The sequence below is a fragment of the Falco biarmicus genome, chromosome 8 (genome assembly GCF_023638135.1).
Source record: "Falco biarmicus isolate bFalBia1 chromosome 8, bFalBia1.pri, whole genome shotgun sequence".
Taxonomy (NCBI): Eukaryota; Metazoa; Chordata; class Aves; order Falconiformes; family Falconidae; genus Falco; species Falco biarmicus.
Genome location: NC_079295.1, coordinates 65,615,707 through 65,626,044, shown reverse-complemented (window position 1 = coordinate 65,626,044; position 10,338 = coordinate 65,615,707). Strand labels below are relative to the sequence as shown.

The 10,338-nt window shown below is 42.5% G+C and overlaps 1 long non-coding RNA gene across 1 annotated transcript; it reads right to left on the bottom strand.

Moving 5' to 3' along the window:
* Positions 1-5,103: 5,103 nt before the first annotated feature.
* On the bottom strand, positions 5,104-10,028 carry LOC130154501 (uncharacterized). The gene is made up of 4 exons (XR_008823768.1): positions 9,699-10,028; positions 6,852-9,602; positions 6,602-6,725; positions 5,104-5,727 (listed from the first exon to the last, which is right to left on the bottom strand). It is a non-coding gene; the product is annotated as an uncharacterized LOC130154501 (long non-coding RNA).
* Between the last annotated feature and the right edge of the window lie 310 nt (positions 10,029-10,338).

The window sequence follows — 10,338 nt, the reverse complement described above, 5'->3', positions numbered from 1 at the left end:
TAATTGAGGGCAACGGGTAATGGCTTATTACTGCAGGAATGTGGGTTCCCTGAGCATCAGAAACATTTCAAACAGTGCATGGGGTTAAGCCATTTAATGTTGAATTGTACAGGTCAGCCTTCAGAAAGCAGGACTGAAGGTGCAACATTGCTTCTCTTCTTTTCACTCCTGTGCCAGCCACTTATTTAATTTGCCCACAACAGCACTAAATATAACTTAAAATACTCTCTTGTTTATTTAATCTAGTATCTTCAGTCTCTGGTTCAATTTTTACTCATCAAAATTACTGAAACAGGCAGTTCAGACTCATAAAAAATGAATTTTTTCCATCCAATCTTAGTTGTATCTTTGAGAGGTTATTTTCAGCCTTAATTGAAATCTATACACCAAAACTACCATTTTCCCACTAAAACCAGCATCAATGTAAATAAAGTAAGTAGAAGTCCCTGTCTTTCCAGCACCATATTGAAGAGATGGATTCACGTAAACCAATTTAAGAATAATTTAATTCACCCACCAGATCATCACCCATAATTTAATTCACACCGTGTCTCAGCATGGGGCCGCAGGAGCATGTCCAGCCACGCCACGTGCAGGAGTCACGCTCCCCAGCTACGCGGCCTCAGCCCAGCAGCAGACCCAGATACAAAACTACAGCCAGATAACCTTTTCTTGAGCTAAACATACTCATCAGAAATCCAATCTGAACAAAAAGTGCATCATCTAACAAACCATGGAGAGAAGGCAGCCCATGGAGGAAAGCGGGGGCAGCTGCCAGAGTGTTTAGGCAGGGCACTGGGAAGCACTGGGCACTGCTCCTAGCTCCTGCTTCTCTTAGTGCTCAGTCAGTGCTTTTTATCCTGACCTTCAAATGAAAAGCAAAGTAATTTGGTAAATAGAAGCACACTGCTTTGTTTACAGCTGACCAGAATAAACTCTCTTGTTAGGTGTTGGCTCAGGAAAACAGCCAGAATAATTACTTGGATCAAGAAGAGATAGCTGAAACAGCTTTTAAATGTTTCATCCCCTGCCACTTTGTTTTTAGAAAAGAAAACCACGTGGCCACATGAAGAAGACAAGGGGCAATGGACACAAGTTGCACTGGGAGAAATTTCACCTCCATTTAAGAAAGAATTTTTTTTTGCTGTGAGAACAGTCACGGGAACAACCTCCCCAGGGATGTGGTGGAGTCCCCGTTGTCACAGGTTTTCAAGATGCAGTTGGACAGGGTGCCAGAGAACCTCATCCGGGCTCCCTCTCCCACAAAGGGTTGGACCAGAGGATCTTTTGAGGTCCCTTCCGACCTGGGCTGTTCTACACGATTCGAAAGCCAATTCCCTAACTTGGTTGTTTTTTCAGAAAAACAAAACAAGAGAGAGGCAGAATCAATAGCTAAATAAGAAACAGGCCAGATCATTAGTTATAATACTTTACCCATTGACAAAAGGTATCGACTTCCATTGACGTACTATAATATGTATTTAAAGAGGAGATGATGCTTTACAGAAATATTTGGAGTGCATTAAGAAGAACAATTCCACCTGTGACAGAAAATCTGTTTTTATTTTCCATCATTTTTTATTGGGAGGACCATTCACATCAAAAAATGTTGTATCACAAGGCTATTCTCCTTTCCGAGCTCATAATTGGTGTGCTTACGGAACATTTCTGCAGAATTTAATTGCAAATAATAGATTTTTGCAGATTTATTGATCACCTATATAGAATTTAATCAAAATCTATATTTGTGCTATGGAATTAGCAACTAGATAAAGATAATTATTTTATATGGGACATTATAGATTTCATAAAAAAATCTGTAAAGTATTATGTTTCTTTTGAATTTCACAAGTTTCATTCCACAATAAATTAAGTGGTACTGATCACAAAACATCTACAGATATAGGACTATTTAGGCAATGTTATCCTGGTGCTTTAGTTTTGTAAGTGTACTAGAAATCTAAAGTGGCATAGGCAGCCACCTATTTCTACCGGTATACAGCTATTCATGTCCATTCTGGGAGTCTGACAGAGCAAAATCTTCAAGTAAAACTTTTAGTAAGCATTTAGGGTTTAAAAAAAGGTTTTAGGACTTGACCCACATTTTCAAATTAATTTGGAGATAAAGTTTTAAAAAAGCTCTGCACGACCTAGAGTGCCTGAATTTTTAGAATCACTGATTATCAAATTCTTCCCTTACATGTAGGACGAGGAGTTACAGTTTTAAACCAAAAGACAGGAGATTTAAATTAGATATTAGGAGGAAATCCTTCCTCGTAAGGACGGCGAGGCGCTGGCACAGGCTGCCCAGAGCAGCTGTGGATGCCCCATCCCTGGCAGTGCCCAAGGCCAGGCTGGACGGAACTCTGAGCAGCCTGGGCTGGTGGCCGGTGTCCCTGCCCGTGGCAGGGGGTTGGACTGGATCGCCTTTAAGGTCCCTTCCAACCCAAACCATTCGATTTTGATGTTTTTGACGAAAGTGGTTTTGACAGTTTGGACTGGTAGAGCTCTTAAAGCTCTTTTTTTTTTTAAGCAGAGTAATGCCTCAACACTCAAAGTGTCTCCATGTTGGACATCTCACTCTCCGTGGAAGCCACAAACCACAGAGCCTGACCACAGGGCTGGACCACATCCACTCCTTCCCCCGACACTGGGGGCTGCCACCTACGCTGCTGCACCCCCAGCCCCCCTTCTCCAGCAGCAGTGAGGGGGTGAATCCCAGCAGAAGACACCACCCCTGTCATTTAGCTGCAGTCCAACAGGCACATGTGCCTGAGATCAGGTTCCTCCAATTTATTCCATTACGAGTTAAGCAGAGTCACTGAAGAAAATCATTAAGACCATTTTGCTGTCACATCACCTGCAAATGAGTAAACAATTTACTGGAGTGCTTTGCCCTCTGTGGAGGCTGGACCTGGCTCACATTTGTTATGTGCAGAAGCCCCTACACTCACCCACTGAAATAAAAATTCAAGCTGAACTTTGCACTTCTCATGGGAAACTTAAATCAGTGCTTTTCATTACAAATTAAATTTTAAGTGCCACCTTCCAAGCAGGTGTTTTGGTTTAAAAACTGGAAAGAAAAAGAAGACAAAGTCAAAATTAAATAAAACATCTTTTCCATCTTATAATTTTCTTTCATTCATAACACTGAAATTTGAATTCCACCATATATCGAAACAGCTTTTGAAATGCTGACTTGGAAGAAAAATTTTGTTCTGAATCGAGTCACCGGAGACCACAGAGCACTCAGAGTATCTCTTACACGAGTGTGTGTGCAAGGTGCAATGGTGCAATTGTGCAAACTGTTACATTTTATCCAGCTTTTCTCTTCTTGTGTGGAGAGAAGGAATAAAATAATTTCATTCAATTTGTATTAATTTTCGCTGTTCTGATCTAGATAATTAACACTGTTATATATAGTCTTGTATCTATTGGTTAAACAACAGTGTGTGTGAACTGGCATACTCACATGTAGTGTGTCTGTGTATATATATATACACACACACAGACATATGGGAACATGCAGTAAATGAAATGTGAATCAGCTTAATGTGGAAGCCCCCATGAAATTCCTGCACATCAAACAGAAAACAATTAATAAAAAAACAGACAAGAAACAAGTCAGAATTTAAAATCAGCACCCTGAATGCCCACAAAAAGGAACTGTCTATCAAAACCAACCTAATTAATATTTTTTTTTAGCTGTTCTAGGTCTTTGGCCATCAGCTAGTCCATTTTAAAAGAACATTTCTATCATTTGTTTTTGTTGAGCACTTATTTTCATACACACTAAAACCTCCAAGTGATGAAGTTTCTCCTTCAAATGCAAATCCTCTGTAAAACAGAAAAGAAAACCTTCCTTTAAAGCAGCATGGTATGTGTATGCAGCTGACCACATGGCTCCAGATGTTTACAGCAGGCTGCTGTTTGTGTCTGGACTCACATTAGCAGGACAAATTTAATGGCATATTCTGGCAACTGGTTGAAGCGCTATTATATTTCATTACATAAAACAATTTTTTTAAGGCTGCGGGATACACACCACCTAAACCTGAAAGGTATCTCTGAGTTGAGCACCATTACTGAAGGTGGAACCTGCCCATTGCCCTGGCACTCACCTCTGCTGCAGAACTGGCGTTGTGGAATCGCTTAGGGATCACTTCCCTAGTGTCCAGGATATTAAATCAGAGGTCAGTGCTAAGCTTTTTGCAAAAGTCACGAGTGCCTATGTTTCACAGTGGACTAATGACAACCAAGTATTGTGGATTTTAGATTTCATAAAATCTCCACGAAGGGGACAGTTGGCAGGCACTGCAATGGAAGAAGAAAGGAAAAGAAAATCTAAAAGGCTCCAGCACAGATGAGAATAACGAAGTGCAAACAGTTACATATACAGTTACTGGAATGGCATTTGAAGCAGTGGTCCATCTCACAGGTATTTTTACTATTACATTTACCATGGGTATTACAGCAGTGCCCTGAGAGTAAGAACACAGCCCTGCTGCACTGGGAGCTGCACAGAGCCCTGCCCTCAGCAGAGGTGCGTTCCCATTGCCACCTTCCCTTGCTTCTGAAGCACTGCTGGGATCTGATTTACAGGGGAAAACGGCACAAAAATGTTATACATAGTCCAAAGTTCCAAAGTTATAATTTTTCAAGGCATTTCCCAGTCACTGCCCAGTGACCTGGGAAATTGGATTAAGTAACTCTGGATCAAGCACTCTGGTTCCTCACGGGCTACCTTGGTCCAGCAGCCGCCTGCGCTAAATGGTGCAGGTGCATATGCAGACATCTTCTTCTTAAGCCACGAACAAGCTGGTCTTTGCCCTGAGCCCCCCTCCAGCCATCCTGCACACCCATGTCAGCACCCTGGTGCTGCCACCTCACCCCTTCCCCACAGAGCAGGGTCTGGCTCTCACAGGAGTGGTTTTAAGAAGAGCAGAAGCATCCTTTCCACCATTTTTTCCAACTAAAAAGTAATTTTAAAAGTCTTAGTACAAAGCCTAGTAATCACAGGTAAAAATGGATCTCCTTTGGAAAGGAGACAAATTCTGGTGATTCATTTTGAAACTTTATTGCAGAAATAAGCTTCTAGCCTGTCATAATCACGTGCATAGCATTAGCTGCTACTGCTAATGACATTCTCTTGTCATCAAGTCACTGTCAATTTTGGGACAAAATACCATGTGCTCCCGTAAAATTAGTGGGGACTATGGAAATATAAAAACATAGATTATTGGGCTTTATTACCTTTTATAATAATATATTATTATTCTATTGATAAAGTTCAGTACTATCAAAATCTTAAAGATTCATTCTACTAGCAAAATTCAGTACCATCAAAATCTTGGAAATTCATAATTCCAGCAGTGCCCAGGACCGACAGTTCATCACAAGGCAATTGCATTTGCTGAGCCTTCACTTGTTGCCTTTTGACTCTGAGCAGTTATTGTGTGTCATGATCCAATGGAAATCCACATAATGAGGCAGCTGCAGACTTGCTTGAAGGCTCTAGCAACCGTTTTAGCACGTTCCTTTTAAATGACAGAAGGTAAAGATAAGCTCCTGATCCCCACCATTTTTCCAAGAGATGTGCAGAGGTAGACAAAGGTCAAACAAGCCGTGGCTTGGATGTTTTTGAGCAGATAGTGCTGCCCTTTGGCGCCAGCCACTGTGGCCAGGCAAGACCAGAACAACCTGCCAAGGTCCCATCAGTCTCCTGATCTGAGGAAAAGCAAAAGAACAACTGAAAGAACAAACTGTTCTTGTAATCAGGGCCATCTTCGCCAAAATTGGGGGTTTGGGGGAATGTTAATGCTGGTGACATTACACTAACGCCCCTAGAGCAGCTCTGGGCTCCTGCTCAGGTAAGCAAGCAGAAAATAAAAGCCAGTTAAAACAGCCTGTGCAAATTAGGAACTGGGTCCTGGACCTACGGTGGTCTTTTTTCTTTCCTTTCTTTCAAGTGAGCTGTGGGTCTGTTATTTGGTAGTGATGTTTACTTGGTGAATTTTGACATATCACATATCGGAAAGGAAATCTTTACGTTCTGAGACTAACAAATAGGAAAATCAAATTGGTTAATGCAAGAATCCTCCCATCTTCCCTCCCTCCAATTTTAATAGGGGATAAATATTTGCAGAGAAAGGGTGCTGTCTGGAGCTCCGTTTATCTCCTTAACCCCATGGCACCAATGCAATAGGTGCTGAGGACACACACTGGTGGAGATGCTATCGTAAAGCCCCAGCCCAGAAGCCTCTTCTCTGGGCTGGGCAGATTAATTGTCACTATGGCACTCATGTTCTGCATTGTGGGTTTGGGTGTTACTGTCACCCACCTAGGGCCTCAGATAAGAGTGAAAACCCAGCGCCACCTGTCAAAGTGTGTAATATCCCTTCAATATGCTTGACCTGATGATCTCAGCATGGCTGTGGAAGACGGCTGCAGCTGGCAGGTGCTTTCTGGAAAAGCACAGCCTATTCCCTTACTGTTTTTCCACACTGCTATATCTGGTGTTAAATGTGGATGACAGGACTTGGGAAGTCCCAAAGGCTCGTGTCATGTATTCATGGTTTAAAACAGTTATGTTGGTACTTACTCTTTGAAAGGACTGAGTGGTAACAGGTCACAGCACACCGATGGCACGCACACACACAGGCTCAAACCAGGTATCACCAAATGTATCAGCCAACAACCGGAGGGCTGCAAACCAGGTGCAAGTGCTAGATAATGAGTTCCAAAACTGTGTTAAAGTACTGGGGGGATAAGAAGGGATGAGGAGGGATGAGGAGGGATGAGGAGGGGTGAGTGAGGAGCACCCTTACAAGGACATACATCAATAAGCATACCTGTCACAAGAGAATTCGGAGCTCGTGGCTTTCCCGTTGTCTTTTAAGTTGGAAATTTTTTTGCTACATTTTTTTGCCTCTTCAGAAAAAATAAGTTAAACCAGTCCATAGCAGTAACTACATCCCCTTTCTTCCATTTCTTTTCCAAAAGACATGTTTTACAAATAGAGTTTGACTTCATTTGAAATCATCTCCTAATAGATTTCAGAGAAAATTCAATAATTTTCTTTTATCCTGAAGTGACTCAGTGATGGAAAATAGATGTTAAAAAAAAAGAAAAGAACAATTTATTTATCTGCTGTTGCACTTCCTTTGCTTTCATTTGCATATAAGCTGTTTGGCTAAATGGTGGGATAGGGAGAATGTGAACACTGCTCTCTCCTTGTTCTGATGATGTAATGACAAAGGGAGGATTATTTCTTAATTTTCAGTGTGTTAAGTGGGTAATTATTGTCCAATTAGACTTGCTATTAACCTCTCTGTATCTCATTTTTCCATCCATAAAATGAGAATAACAGCACTTACCACCCTCACTGAGATATTGTGGATATTTATTAGTTAATGTACATACAGCACAATGAAAATGAAAAGCACAACACATTAGCTAGAGCAGAATTATTAATAATAAATTGTTATTAGCTTTGTTAGCATGGCTGTAACTCTGGAAACATGGTGTGTCATTTGATGTCCAGCAATAGGTTGCCTCCCTAAGGGTTTCTCTTGTGAGCCTTGAATCTTAAGCTTAAGTAGATGGAGAATCTAGAAATTTGGATGTAGTAAAATGAAAAAAGCCAATTTTAATTGCTGCAGAGATTAATGTACCTTTTTTGTAAGTACAAACAAAAAAAAATCAGAAAAAAAATCTTCTAAAAGAAAAATTAGTTAGCTGGGAAAAAAAAATCTTAAACTCTTCCTCACCAAACCCATTGTACTTGAGCAAATACCTTGTGTCACATCCTGTCCGTGATGTTCTGGTTCTTTAGAAGAAAGCTTTAAGGGGATGGAAGAGACATCTGGAGAGGTAACCTGCCTCAGGGGCGACAGTGGGACCAGAGTTGGTCACTCAACAGCAGAAACGTGTCCTGCTGCAGCTGTACAAACAGGAGCGAAGGACAGAGAGGAGAAGGGACAGGGGCAGGAATCAGGTACTGCAGAATTACTAGTAACATCCTGGAGACACAGCTGGTGGTTTTACTGGTGGAAGGCTCCCTTAACATCCATCCTTGTCTCCTGCCACTGTGTATATATCTCCTTTCCACTCGTGCTGAAATGAACTGAAACCTGCAAATTTTTTTGATTTACCACAGGGATTCCACCAAATCTGGGAAACTCTTACTTCAGAACAATGTTCCCTCACAGATGCTTTGGAGACAAGGTCTGTGACAGTACCTGTGGCCACAGGCATTGACGGGGTTATCGGAGGAACCTTTTGGTTTAGCACACTGCTTTAAGCAGCTTTAGAAGCAAAGCTGCTTGGGCCATGATCAATTAACTAAGTTCCATAACTACAGTCCAGTGCTAATTCACATTCACAAACAATCTCAGAAATCGTGTGTGTGTGGAACAAGAAATCTTAGATGTTAGTTAAAGTAATCTCTTCTAAAATTTTATCCCAATTGTATTATACTTTCTCCAGATGGCTGTTTTTGATGGATCGGGAAAACCCCAACATCCTCTGGCAGATGCGTGGCGATGCCAGCAGTGCTGCCCAGGCACCAGCTGTGGCCTCGTCCCTGCTCTGTCCTGGCACCCCAAGGTCCAGCTGTCACATCAATTGCTTAATGCCTGTGTACCAGACCAGAGGTGGATGACCAGTAATCTTTGATTTGAGGAAAAGTTGCCTGCAGGCACATGGTCCCCCACTCAGCTAACTGCTCTTTCTCCTACCTTCATGGTGATCAGCACCCTACAGCACTGCTGGGGCAGGAACCCACGGCCCCCGACCGAAACATGACCACGAGGACATGGGCACCTGCGGGGTGTCCAGGTGGGGCTGGTCAGGTACCATGGAGAGCAGCATGGGACCAGCTGTGCTGTTACTCTCTAGGCTGTAAAAAATTGAAACAAAAATAATAATTAAAAAAGCTGTAGTATTTGGCCAGAGCTTGCGGTCAACAGTGCAGCCTCCAGACAAGAGCAGCTCACAGCCTGAGGTGCCTCTGCCTTGCGCCTGTGGCCTCCTGCTGCAAACGGCCCGTTACCGACCCGCAGGCTGGGGCAGAGCCACAGGGACCCCGTAACGGGACCCGTACGGTGTTCCAAACCCAGCTGTCTTCTGTTTCACCGGTGGAACCCCAGAGCTACACACCGCTCCTGTGGCTGCAGCTGCCACTGGGAGCAGGTCAGGCTGTTTCTGGGGCTGCCAGGATGCGCTTCCTGGCCTGGAGCGGCACCACCGGGGTCTCGGCTGGTGACTGGGACACGGGAACTGCTGAGTCCAGTCCTGTGCGGGTCTCTCAGGGACTGGAGCTGCTGGTCTGCAGAGCACAGTGATGGCCCCTACAGCCTGTCAAGAGTTCTGTTGGGCAGCACGAGTCTGTGCTGCTGTCTGAGAGACTATGACTTTATGTCAGGGATAATTTAATTAAAGACTATACTAACCGATGCATGGGAACGTACCAGTAATGAGTGTATTTTATCCACTAAGGAACAAGTACATTTTCAGAAACATTCTTTCTTCAGCTCACTTCTCATTTAAACATTTGGATGGTTTCCAGTAGCTTGCTGTTGCTCCTTCTCCCATCTGTCCCACTGTGAAATACAAAACATCATTCTGCTCGTGTATATATGTGTGCATACATGCATACAACATATACATTCATACATAAACCAAAAATGATGTTATACCTTCAGTCATACCATCTAATACATCTCAGGCATGTGAAAGCAGCAGCTGGTTCCTCAGTGCCAGCGCCAGGGCAGAGTCAGGTGCACATTGAACCTGAAGCCAATGTGGGATATCGAGGTATAGCCGCAGGAGAGGGGATGCCTTGTCCCTAATATCAAGTTGTACTGCTTTACTGATAAAAATTCCTGGGCTATGCCCCAAAACTGTGGCCACTAATTGAAAATTCAGTGGCTTTTTCCTTCCTACATACTGTGAAAAGTTGGAATTTCAACCAGCCACACAAACACCCAAATAGTATTTTCTTTTTGAATAAACATAGAAAGAATGAATATTACCTGGGGTACTTGTCAGCTTTGTCTAGCCCAAAGAGAAGTATCAATCTGACTTGTGGTTCATAGTCTCTAAAGAAAGTGGTGACTGAATAACTCTCATGATTGTCCTACCAACAAATCACTTCTAACAAAAAGATCTATGGATACCAAACTGCAGCACAACTGCTTCTCCAACACAGGAGATTAATATGGTGACGTATGTAGGTGTAGCAATAATGTGTTAATGAGTTATTGATTTTTTTAATTAAACTTCACTGGTATCATATTTTCAATCTAAATGAATGCATCATTAAAGTAATTAATAGCA